The sequence below is a fragment of the Triticum aestivum genome, chromosome 1B (assembly GCF_018294505.1).
Source record: "Triticum aestivum cultivar Chinese Spring chromosome 1B, IWGSC CS RefSeq v2.1, whole genome shotgun sequence".
Classification (NCBI taxonomy): domain Eukaryota; kingdom Viridiplantae; phylum Streptophyta; class Magnoliopsida; order Poales; family Poaceae; genus Triticum; species Triticum aestivum.
Window position 1 is genome coordinate 572,695,442 of NC_057795.1, and position 12,523 is coordinate 572,707,964.

The 12,523-nt window shown below is 45.6% G+C and overlaps 1 pseudogene; it reads left to right on the forward strand.

The window, feature by feature from the left end:
* Positions 1-10,636: 10,636 nt before the first annotated feature.
* On the forward strand, positions 10,637-12,250 carry LOC123079951 (uncharacterized; annotated as a pseudogene).
* The last annotated feature ends 273 nt before the right edge of the window (positions 12,251-12,523 follow it).

Consider the following 12,523-nt stretch of genomic DNA (forward strand, 5'->3'; position numbering starts at 1 on the left):
CAACTACAGTAATTAGACATGGCAACTATAGTAATCACACATGGCAACTAAAGTTAATCACACATGCAAAAAAAAAAAATACACACGCATTCGCGCTCACGGGGTGGGGATGAGCAGTTGTCACATAGGGTCGTGTGGGCTGGCTCCTAGATACGACCAGACAGTCGTGTGGTCCGGTGTACATTGTACCGCACATGTGGTGAATACGGCGTTATTTTGTTTATGGTCATAACCCGGAGAGATTTATCAGCCTGCATTAGCAGACATGAGTAATATACCTTGTTTTGTTTCTTAATTAATTGTTACACTTACATTGCTGAACTCAGAAATACACAATGGCAAATAAATGGCTTTGCTTTTAGTATTCATTTAATTTACTGGAGTGGGTGCAAAAGGAAGCAGTTTTTTCGACCACATTGTCACTCGTTTATCCGGCTGGCAATGCTGGTGCAGGCCGGCACATATGCTTCGCTTTCTATGCGCTCACGCCAAGATGCTTTACGGCGATGTTTTGTTTCAAGTGGGGTACTATTTTCCGGACGGCCGAAGTTGCTAACTATAATTAGCTAACAGACCAGCTTGATTGAATGTAACCGAAAGCAACACGCATGAACTCGATTTGGATGGCCGACGTGCCTGATCTGTTTTTTTTCTTCATCATCATCTGATGATTACGCCTTTGGTAAGAAAGTTATGTGGGGATATGGAATCACACCAGAGGAGCACGGAGAAGCCATGCGATGCTCCCATGAGCCCCAGTTCACTTTGCGATGAGTCTCCCCTGTCTCAGCCTGCAGTGCATGCAGGTCCGATCGCTCGTTCCTTCTGCATGTGCCAGAGCCCTCGCAGGAACTGGATCGAACAAATAAAATTCTTGGTGCATCCCATTCTAAAAGACAAATATCCGACATTGGGTGTCCCTCATCGTCCTCATCGTGGCCAAAAACTAGTAGCTAAAAGATGCGAGGAAGTTTTTACTACATCTCTGTCTTGCTATAAAATAGACGCTGAGACTAAGTCCAGTCTATATGGATGCCGGATGTACATGGGAACAATAACTAGGGCTCCAATGCTTCACCAACCATAGGGTCATCGACCCTGCGCTCTCCATATAAAAAAATAGCCGTTATCTATTTTGTGTGTATTTTTTTTTTTTTGACGACATCTATTTTGTCTGTAAAGTAAGATCCATTCCAGCAGTCATCGACCCTGCGCTCTCCATATAAAAAATATAGTGGTTCATTACAACGAAAAACTAAACTGGTTCTAGCAGTCGCGCAATTATGCATGAGGTTGGCACTCGTTCTTCTCGATGAGTGAGAGTGCATGCATGCATGGTTAATATGTCACCTCTGACCCCAACTCAAATGTAGTGCACTCACCTGAAATCTGACGCAAGGGAAGCAGAAACCGAGTTGGTACCATAGAAACAGAAACTGTAGAAATGAGAGAAGGCCCTTTGCGCATATGGTCGCTGGTTTCTCAAGCTGCTGACAGCAAAAGTCAGCATCAAGTTAACGAGATCACGAAGCTTTGTATCTAAGACGAGGAGTGGCAAGTGTTGCAAGTTGGAACACATGTTATATGATTATGTCACCTCTTTTTAGGTTTTTTGATAATTAGCTAGTCCGAACCACAATGTCTCTCTTTGTCTTTGTCACTCGGTAGCCGTTAACCCTCGCCGCCAAACGGTTGCAGATGAAACCCACTTTACAGTCCATTGACTATATAATCTAGCTTGATCATCGTCCGCTCCATCCAATGCTCCGAGTCTCAAGTGACAACTCTCTTCTTGCCTCTCACAGTTCCTTAATTCATTTTACTGCTTCAGAGTGATCAACAAGAAACTAGCATTGTGTTGTATCGGCACTCGGCAGCAACACTGGCGGGCTGGCAAGTGGCAGCGCACAGTGCATTCTAGCTCCGCAACAACTTGCTGCTGGGCATAGCGTCAGACTACATCTTCCTCATTTGTGTCATCCCTGTGCGGCCTGCTCCACGTTTTTCTACACGCACTCACCGTCATTTTCGCCGCGACCGGCTGCTTGGGCTCGTTCGCCACCCCTTGCGCCAGTGCTGAAGTGCATAGCAACATGCACACAACTGGCATTGTCCTCACGGCCGCCATCATCCAGGTCGCCACGACGCAGCTCGTGTTCACCCGAATAGCCGAATTACTCTCCGAGCTGCGGTCCAACGTCCCGGAGATGGACCGTTCGACTTCATCACTGAGCTGTGGCCCAACTTCTGGGAGAAGAACATCACCACTATTCTCTGGTTCCATATCGGTGGCCAAGGCGCCGCCAAAAGTTTGCTTTTTGGTTATGGATTTTTTTCGCCCTCGCCGAGATGGCCGAAATTCTGTCATTTCAAAAAATTGGCCAAATCTCGGACAAAATTCCAAAACAAAAATTTAAATTTTGAATGAAATTTGACCAAAATTTGATTAAAGTTTGACCAAGTTTAAAATTTGACGAACATTTTGGTTGGGCCGAAATTATTTCGCCGAACAAAACTTTTTCGCTCCATGCCAAGATGTCCGAAATTCGGCCAATAATTAAATATATGGGCGCCACCACTTTGATGCTAGAGTGGGCCTCGCTCGCCCTCGCATTCCTGCTCCGGCTCGGTGATCACGGTGATGAGAAGGCGGCGAACGAGTACGCCATGAGCTAGCCATCTGGCTACCACGTCTGATTCGGGTTGAACTTTTTGTCAGAGCCAGGGACAGACATGTGGCATATGCTTTTATGTTTCTTAAGTAACTGGTTTTCTTGTGGAGATTCTTAATTAATCGTTGCAGTTACATTGCTGCTCCTGCTAGATTCTTGAACTCGGAAATATGCAATGACAAACATATTTCAGTACAAAATAGAGGAGAACTTTTGTTCATAATTTGAAAATGCCCCGCGGCTACATATGCCTACAAGTCCTGCTTGCGGGGTTGACTTACTTCATCTTCGTGCATGACCTACTGGAGCTAGTTGATTGATTTTTCCTAGGCAGGTGCTACTTATAGCTAGCCCATAAGCTTGGTCGAATTCAACCGGAAGCCACACGAACTCGATTTGGATGGCCGGCATGCCTCATCTGTTTTATTTCAGCATGGTTTGGTTTGGTGATTAGAACTTTGGTGTCTAGTAACGCCAACAAGGATGTTCTTCGTGAGGCTGCTTGCTCTCTTCTGCATATATTCCGTCACGCCAGAGAAGAATGGGGAGGCCAGTTCAAGAGGCCATGAGTGATGAGTCTCCTCAATCTATCTCACCAAGCAGCTCAAGTGCATGCAGGTCACGTTGTCGGTTCCTCTGCTTGTGACAAAGTTCCACCAAAAAAATTATGCCTATTATGAGCCGACAATTAAATTCTCGATGCATCTCATTCCCAAAGAAAATAACAAACGTTAATTAGGTGTCTCTCAACATCCTCATCATATTCTCCCCCCTCTATTATTATCATGGCTAAAAACTACTCCCTCCTTCCCATAAATGTCTTACATCATGGGACGAAGGGAGTAGCTAATAGAGTCAGTTATTAGCACTACAACTCTGTATTACTATGGAGAAGCAGCCGAGGGAAAGTCCAATATATATGGAAGCCCGATGTACATGCGACCAACTAGGACTCCAATTCTTCACCAACCATAGAGTCAGTTATTTATTTTGTGTGCAATGTAAGAGCATCTCCAATAGATGATCTATATTTTGGTGCTTCAAACTAGTGATGTAAAAATTTGAAGCATCAAAAAATGTTTTTTCTTTGAAAAAGGTTCAACTCCAACAGATGGTGCAAAACGGAGATGTAAAAGAGCAACTCCAAAAGGTGGTCCAATACAAAGATGTAAAACCGGCCGGCGGCTGCGTGGCTGCTGTTAAGCCACCGTACAGCCACTGCACAACCACACATATTGCAAAAAACATCTAAAAACAACGTAAAAAACTATACATGTCCACAATATAGTTCTTCAAATGCAACACAAATACAACATAGTTTTGCACAATACAACATAGTTTTTCATAAACAAATAATGATTCTATGCGGCTCTTTCGCCATGCATTTCCAATGCTCTTTCATCAAATTTTTCTGGAGTTGATCATGCACATCGGTGTCTCTAATCTCGATGTACACCTTTATGAAATGCGTGATCCGTTGTTCTTTTCGCATGTGATTAACAGGAATGCACATCAAGTGATAGAATTTGTAATCTAATTTTTTCCATCCTCGTTCTCAACGATCATGTTATGCATAATCACGCAAGCAATCATGATGTATCAAAGGATCTTTTGATCCCAGAATCTAGATGGTCCTCGCACAATAGCAAATTGGGATTGCAAAATCCCAAAAGCCCTCTCAATATTTTTTCTAGCGGCCGCTTGTGCATTGTGAAAGACGAGTTCTTTCTCACCTTCGGATTTTGCAACCGGCTTGACAAATCCCGTCGCGGCTGCTTCCCGGATCGGCAGCGCTGGGGCGGCTGCGAGACACCCTCCGCCGGGGGAGGCTATGCGGGCTAGAGCAGCGGAGGGCGGCGGCGGCGATTTGGGGCGGTGGCAGCGACGGCGATTTGGGTGGTGCCGGCGGTGATTTCTTGCGGCTTGTGCTCGGGCGGGCGGGCGGGCGCGAGCGGGAAGGAAAATGAACTGTCGGTTGGTCGTTTCGCAGGCAGCTGCGGTTTTACATCAGATGTATATCGTGATGCAAATTTGTATCACGAAATGTTGTATTTCACATCTCCGGAAGGCGGTGATGTAATTTTTTTCACAAATGGACCATCTGTTGGAGCAGTATTTTTTGCTCTTGAAGATCCAAAAGTTAGGTATTTTTACATATGGACCATCTATTGGAGATGCTCTAAGAGCCGTTTCAACCGTCATAGACATTGGTCCCTTGATATAAGAAAAATAGCGGCTACAATGAAAAATTGAAGGGGTTCTAGGAGTGCACGATTATGTTTGAGGTTGGCACCGTCTTTCACTATTTGGCTCGGTGACGATGGCAATAAAAGGAGGTCGCCGACGAAGATGCTAAGGGCAGATTGTTTTGCTATATTAATCTTGCATTGCTCACTCACTCTCTGCTTCATCCAGCATTTTCAAGACACCACTACCTTCTTGCCTCTCACAGTTCCTCGTGTTGGGACAGCTCCCAGCTCCGAGCTCGCTCTCGCTCTCTCTCACTCACGGACAGAGGATGGAGAAGGATTGGGAGCTCAAGATTTTCTGGCACACGAACACCCAGCCGCACATACAGCATTTTTTTTCGAGCTCAAACTTCACACCCGGACTCAATACACAGAGGAGGAGGGCCTTTATATGCACAGACGCGCAGCTCCGTGGCCACCTGGCGCACTCGCGCACGTCCGCACGCCCCGGCCCACGTGCACAACGCGCTCAAACGTGACCGACATGGCCGGGCTGCAGTACGTCGCCGCGCTCACCTCCCGATATTCTCGCTAACAAACTCACACACAGACACACACCAGACTATGCCTAGACACACACCAGATACTGGCCATACATTGCCCTGGACACGCACACAAGTCTGCCACGGAATCGACCCGGGCGCGCTCACGCCGGCCGCCACCGTGCCGGACTCGACCTGGCGCACACACGCCGGTCGCTACCTGTGCGTGTCATGGCTTATTTCATTATTCACCCACCTAAGCCGTGATCTAGAGGAGGCCTGGCTGCTCGTCGGCCTCAGCGAGGAGAGCCTGCTCCTGCTTCTTCGGCTGCTGCAGTCCCGCGCGAAGTGGCCGCGGATGCCACAGTTGTGGCATTTGCCACGCCGCCCTCTGCCTCCAGTGGCCGCGGATAGCTAACCTATTAAGGACAGTATAACCGAGCCTAAACCGAGCTCCCACAGCGATTTGCGTTTTCTGCCTTCCGTTTTCCTGATCTGGGACTTTCTGGCCGTCCGATTTCGTGCGTGTGGCGGTCTGTTCAGCGATCTGTGTTAACTGGCCCGGCTGTCTTGTGGATGCTGCTCCACGGGCCGAAACCGACGCCTGTGGTGCATTGGTGCATTGGGCCTTGGGCGAGCCGGCAGCCCAATCGAAGGAGGGAGAGCAACCGCGTCGGCTTTACTCGCGAGCCCAACCGAAAAAGCTAGCGAGCCCTAATCGAAAGAGGGGAACGGGAGCGCATCGATCGGGAATCGAGCTGCCATCCATCGAAGACCGCCGGGGAGCGTCTGTAATGAAAAAAATAGCGCGCTACAGCAAAATAGCGCCGACCTCAAAATATGCTATTAGCGTGCTATATCGTGCTATAACGTGCTATTAGCGAGACGTTGTACACTGATATATTTAGCGAGGCAATTCTCAATATGCTATAGCGCGCTATTTTTTCAGTGGCCGTCCACAGGGATTGGATCGAGTCCGGTCGATCCCAGCGACGGGAGGAGGAGGATCCAGGTGAAGGCGAGTCCATCCGGTCGATCCCATCGGTCGGCGGAGCAGGATCCGGGTCGAGCCGGTCCAATCCAGCGCGTGGCAGAGGTCTGAGGTGCGGGCGAGGGAGAGACACCTCGTGTACTGATAACTTCTCTCCTCTCCTTCAATCTTGCATTCATGGCACTGTTCTGCTGGAAACTGCTCTGCTCCCCTCCAAGCTCGCGATTATGGCCTATTATCATTCATTCATTCAGGCCTATTATCATTCCTTCATTTGCTTAATGCCTGGTAAAGTCACAAACCTCGCAGGTACTATATAATGCTTCCCTCCCTGGCTGTCTATGCACATCTTACTCCAGCAGCAACATCTTCTTCGGCGACATGCTCAGGTATGCTACCTGCAAATTGCATCAATGTCTTCGTGTCATCTCAAAAAAAGATACTCATATCCTCTCCCAACAAAAATATCTGCAAGTGAAGGTTCATGCTACGTGTTGACAATTGATTTGGGCAGATTCTGCAGCTTCCTATTGTCCATTGTTGTGCTCAGTCGTTCATCATCTCAAATGGCTTTTGGACAAGTAATTACTCCTTTCAGCTTTTGCTATCAAATTTAATACTACGCTGCAAATCCTTTTACATAATATGTTCCTCTGGGATATGGAATAGGTGTGTTAGAAAAGTAGTATTACAATGCGTAAAAAACGTAACCATTCCGTCGTAGAAGGAGCCGAAGCCTCAACTTCTTCTGCCTGTACTAACAAACGAGCAAAGTCCAATTCTGTGGACAACTTTTTCCCAAGTACCCTATGCGACATTCAAATGAAAATTGCTTCGACCGCATTAAATTCAGAAGACAGAAGACATTAGTACAATCAGGGCCATTGCGTGATGCCAATGGCCATGTAAAATTGCCTCTTAGTGAGGAGTATTTAGACGCCCTTAATATATATTTTTCAGTTCACCTATGAATGTATGATTCATTCTTCCAGCAAGCAATTGAATTGTTCTGATTTTGTCTCATTCCAAGAACTGTACATATAGGTGTTTCATGCTTGCTGTGGTCGATTGATTTGGGCAGTTCATGGAGACTGTACTCGCAATTTTTCTACTTCAGCAGCTCACGATCATCTATGGCTTCTGCACAAGTAACTCATCTTTGTGGAAATATAACCAATTCTGATTTACTCCCTTCCCAACAGGAAGAAGTAAGAGAATTCAGTGAGTTGGTTTTCAGGCCAATTTGCATCTATTAGAAGATTTGAAGCCATCTCTCGGAGTGTCACTGCGCTTTCACGTGTAGCTCTTGTATGATATCCCTAGAAGGCATAGAACGCATCTTGACATCGTCTTTGTTGATGAACATGCCTACTAAAAACTTATTAATATAATGTCCTTGTGTTTTATACTGATCTTCTATCGAAACAATATGTATGGAGAGGTAAGCGTGATGAATGCAAAAAATATTCAGGGAAAACTCAAGGAGGGCAATGTTTTCCTCATCAACGAGTCCTTTGTGAAATTAGGAAAGAACATGTATAAGGCTGTGGAAGCAAGTTCCATGAAAATAACTCCATGGTCGAAGGTTTAGGTGCAGCGTTATGTCCCTATCAATTATCCTGATTATGCATGTTCACTCACCAATTTTATACCTCTACCCTTTATGGTTGGAATGACAGATAGGCAAGGAAAATCTACTTTAGTGCACGCACAATTATTCCTTTGTTCCCTCCACTTTGCTGCTTTATTATCTTTCTGGTCCATTATCATGCTCATGTTTCAGTGTGCAGATGTCGGAATAGTTTAAGTGATTTCAGATCTCCTTTAAGGTTTGACTGCCTGCTCGAGCCCAGGATTCTGACAAAAGTAACCTCCAGATAGCAGATACTGAGTACGCTTTCTCATCTAAATTACAAGACCACCTATTATCTTCTAACTTTCATAAGAGTCACAAGACTATATATTATCCTCTGAACTCTCACTATAATAGCTGAATCGCATGTACTTAGTGTATATAATCATGTCTCAGATTACCGACTAATCCTCTGAACTCTCACTATATTAGCTGAATCGTATGTAACTTGGTGTATATAATCATGTCTCAGATTACCGACTATAGAGTCATTATCATAATTGTCGGCAACAAGTTATAACTAAAAGTAACTATATTTGTGATCTCTGAACTTTTCCAATGACAGGTGAACACTAGCTAGCACCAACAGAATTGAGACTATGTTGATCTCTCGTGCACATGGTCACGTACTTAGTACACCAGTATAATCCTCTCTCAAATTATAAAGTACTTTATTTCTTCACTGCACCAACATATCTCAAAAATTTATGGGCCAAAAACGCCACTGCCAGCCAGCCAACAGACACCGGAAGATCCAAATTGCACTTGTCAATAATGCTTCCAGTAGCACAAACAAGAAAAAGGCAAAAAGGTAAATAGCCACATTATTATACTAAACTCCCTGTTTAAGATTCTATTTTTTAACGTACATATATATTAACACCTATCTTCATGATTTACAGTTCTGCTGACACAATCAAGATCTCTTCTTCGAAAAAGAAACTTCATCTCCCTGAGCAAAGATTGGCTCATCTACTTTGGGAGCTATTAAATAAATAGAGATGTTATGATTGTGACCACCCTTTTTGGACATTTTATTTATGTCGTCTGCCTGCGACAACCATCACCGAGTTACGTGATAAGACTTTGTGTTTGCCAATTCCGGCTTATCTGTATTGTGTTTTCAGAGAACCATTGTTCCTGTCTGAACTGAATTATCCAAGACTTGCATCTCTACAATCACCCTTTTTTATCCTCCAAAATGATGTTTCTGTTGTTTGCTACATTATGATCCCGTGTCTCTATTTCTATTACTGTGGTAAATCTGAATAGTTGCCCTATTATCAGCCTCTCTGTTTTTTACGGGTGAGCAGCTGCCTTAGGAAAGTTGGGGACTATATGAATGAAGCACTAACTAAACCGTTCACTGAAGCTGAAGTAAGTGACGCCCTATTTCAGATCGGGCCGCTGAAGGCGCTAGGCCCGGATGGGTTCCCGTCTCAATTCTTTCAACGCAACTGGGCTGTACTAAAAGAAGATGTAATCCAAGGGGTCCTCAATTTCTTCGCTGATCGTATAATGCCTGAAGGAGTAAATGAGACAACCATTGTCCTGATTCCAAAAGGAACTGAACCACAAGGCATTAAAGATTACCACCCAATCAGCCTTTGCAACGTCATCTACAAGGTCATCTCAAAGGACTTGGTCAACAGGCTACGCCCCTTCTTGGATGACATTACATCAAAATCGCAGAGTGCCTTTGTCCCAGGCAGAATGATAATGGACAATACGATTATTGCTTTCGAGTGCTTCCACAAGATCAGCCATAGCAAGAACAGGAGGGACACACACTGTGCGTACAAGCTTGACCTGGCAAAAGCATATGATCAGGTTGATTGGGGTTTCCTTGAAGGTGTACTACGCAAACTTGGTTTTGCGAGAAATGGACTAAGTGGGTGATGACATGTGTTGAAACAGTCAGGTTTTCAGTTCGTTGCAATGGAGAAATGCTGGAATCCTTTATCCCATCCAGAGGCCTTAGACAAGGTGACCCCCTAAGCCCGTATTTATTCCTGTTTGTGGCTGACGGTCTCTCTATTCTCCTAAACAGAGAAGTGAGATCAAGGAGCATTACACCTCTCAAGATTGCTCACGGGAGCCGGGAGTCTCTAACCTGCTGTTCAGCAATGATAGCCTCCTCTTTTTCAAGGCCTCGGTGGACCAGGCATTAAGAGTGAGAGACGTGCTGAATTTTTTTCCAGCAAGCTACGGGCCAACTACTAAGCCGGAATAAGTGTTCATTGCTCTTCTGTGAAGCGAGCCAAGCCCAAGATAGAGAGGACATCAAGGAGGTTTTGGGAGTGGAAGCGGCATCCTTTGAAAGCAAGTACCTGGGCCTCCCCATGCCGGAGGGCAGAATGAAAAACGGCAGCTTCGAACCCATCATGGATAGATTCGGTAAAAGATGTAATGGATGGAATGAAAGATTCATGTCAAAAGCAGCTAAGGAGGTCCATGTTAAATCAGTTGCGCGAGCCCTCCCAACCTTTGTTACGGACATTTTCAAACTTAGTTTGAGCTTCCGCGAAAAATATGAAAAAATCATTAGGGACTTCTGGTGGGGAGACAAAGACGAGAAAAGGAAAGTACACTGGATGTCATGGGAGAACATGACGAAACCCAAGAGGGATGGCGGAATTGGATTTCGGGATATGCATCTGTTCAATCAGGCGCTCCTAGCTAGGCAAGCTTGGAGATTGATTCAAAGGCCAGAAAGCCTATGTGCCAGGATCCTCAAATCAAAATATTTCCCGAATGGCAATCTTCTAGACACGGTTTTCTCTTTGGCGCCTCCCCGGTCTGGAGGGGAATTGAGTTCGGTCTTGCTCCTGAAGAAGGGCCTCATTTGGCGGATTGGTGATGGTAAAATGATTCAGATCACGCGAGACCAATGGATCCCTAGGGATGTTGGCTTGAAAACTGCCTCCTTTGTCAGAAGATCTAGACTTAGGTGGGTTAGCCAACTGATTGACTCAGAGATAAAGGAATGAAATGTTGAACTAGTGAGGCAAATTTTCCATAATTTTGATGCTGAGGAAATATGCAAGCTGAAAATCCCGAAAGCTGAAACTGAGGACTGCATGGCATGGCACTATGAGAAATCAGGAATTTTCACGGTTAAGAGTGCATACAAACTTGTGGACTCGCTGAAAAGGAACATCATGGACACGTCAACTAGCTCCTCCAGAAGCCCGGGTGACCGAAGCATGTGGGATGCCATGTGGAAAGCAAAAACACCGGACAAGGTGAAGATCTTTGGGTGGCGCGTGGCCACAAGCTCGCTTGCTACAAAGCATAATACCTGCAAAAGAACCATTGTTGATGATAATGTATGTGAAATCTGCGGAGTGGACAAGGAAGATGAATATCATGCGGTGATCACCCGCACTAGAAGTAAGGCCCTGAGAAATGCAATGAGAGAATTCTGGGTGCTGCCTAAAGAGGCTGAATTCAGAGATACCGGACCGGACTGGCTGCAAATGTTGCTGCTTGCGAATACAGAGGAGGTCAGAAGGAAAATCATGCTAATACTGTGGCAAGCGTGGAACCTGAGAAATAACAGTGTCCATGGTGATGGAAAGGACACGGTATCAGGCTCAGTACAGTCTTTTCTACGTTTGCATGAGGACCTGCTAGCTGCGGATAGCGAACAGGAACTGGCCTCGGCAAAGAACAAGCTGTCAGTCTACCCGACGAGCCCCTGCGTGCCAACACAACCTTCTCCTTTTCTTTGGGCTCATCCCCCGACAGACAAAGCTAAACTGAATGTAGATGCTGCTTTCCTGGCGGACCATGGCGAGGCATGGGGAGGTGCAGTGGCCAGAGACCACATGGGACATGTTCTCATGTCCATTGGCCGACGACTTGACCACTGCAACTCCGTCGAGGAGGCGGAGGGCGCGGCAGCTGTGTTGGGGCTTATTGAATTTGCCTGCCTATTCAGAGGACACATAATTCTGGAGATTGACCGCGCGGAGATCGGATGGGAACTTCAAACTGAACGAGAGTGCAGGAATGCCTGCCGAGCGGTTCTGTCGGATGTGCGGAGGCAGCTCTCCTTGTTTACCAGCGTGGAGATCAGCATTGTCAGCCGTAAGAAAAACAAGCTGGCCCATGAGTTAGCTGCCATTGCAAGGAAGATGGGAGACTTCAAAATTATAGCTGACGTACCCGAGGGCGCGAGGCTGGTAATGCAGAATGAGATTGTAACCACCATGGTGTAAGCCTTAACCACGGTTCTAAAAAAAAGGTCTCTTGTATTATACTTTTGCACTGTGCGCATCCTGCGTTTTCCTCTTCTCTATTTTCATGTTTGACATGCTACAAAAATAATACCACCAAATAGTATTAACGGGAATGCTTTCTTGAATTTATCACAAGCTCATGTGGATAGTTATATAGGTGTATATTTCACATATATTATCCCATTCAGATTGACAATTTCCTACTCAGACTCATTTTATTTCATAAAGAATATCATGTTGAAGTGACTTCAG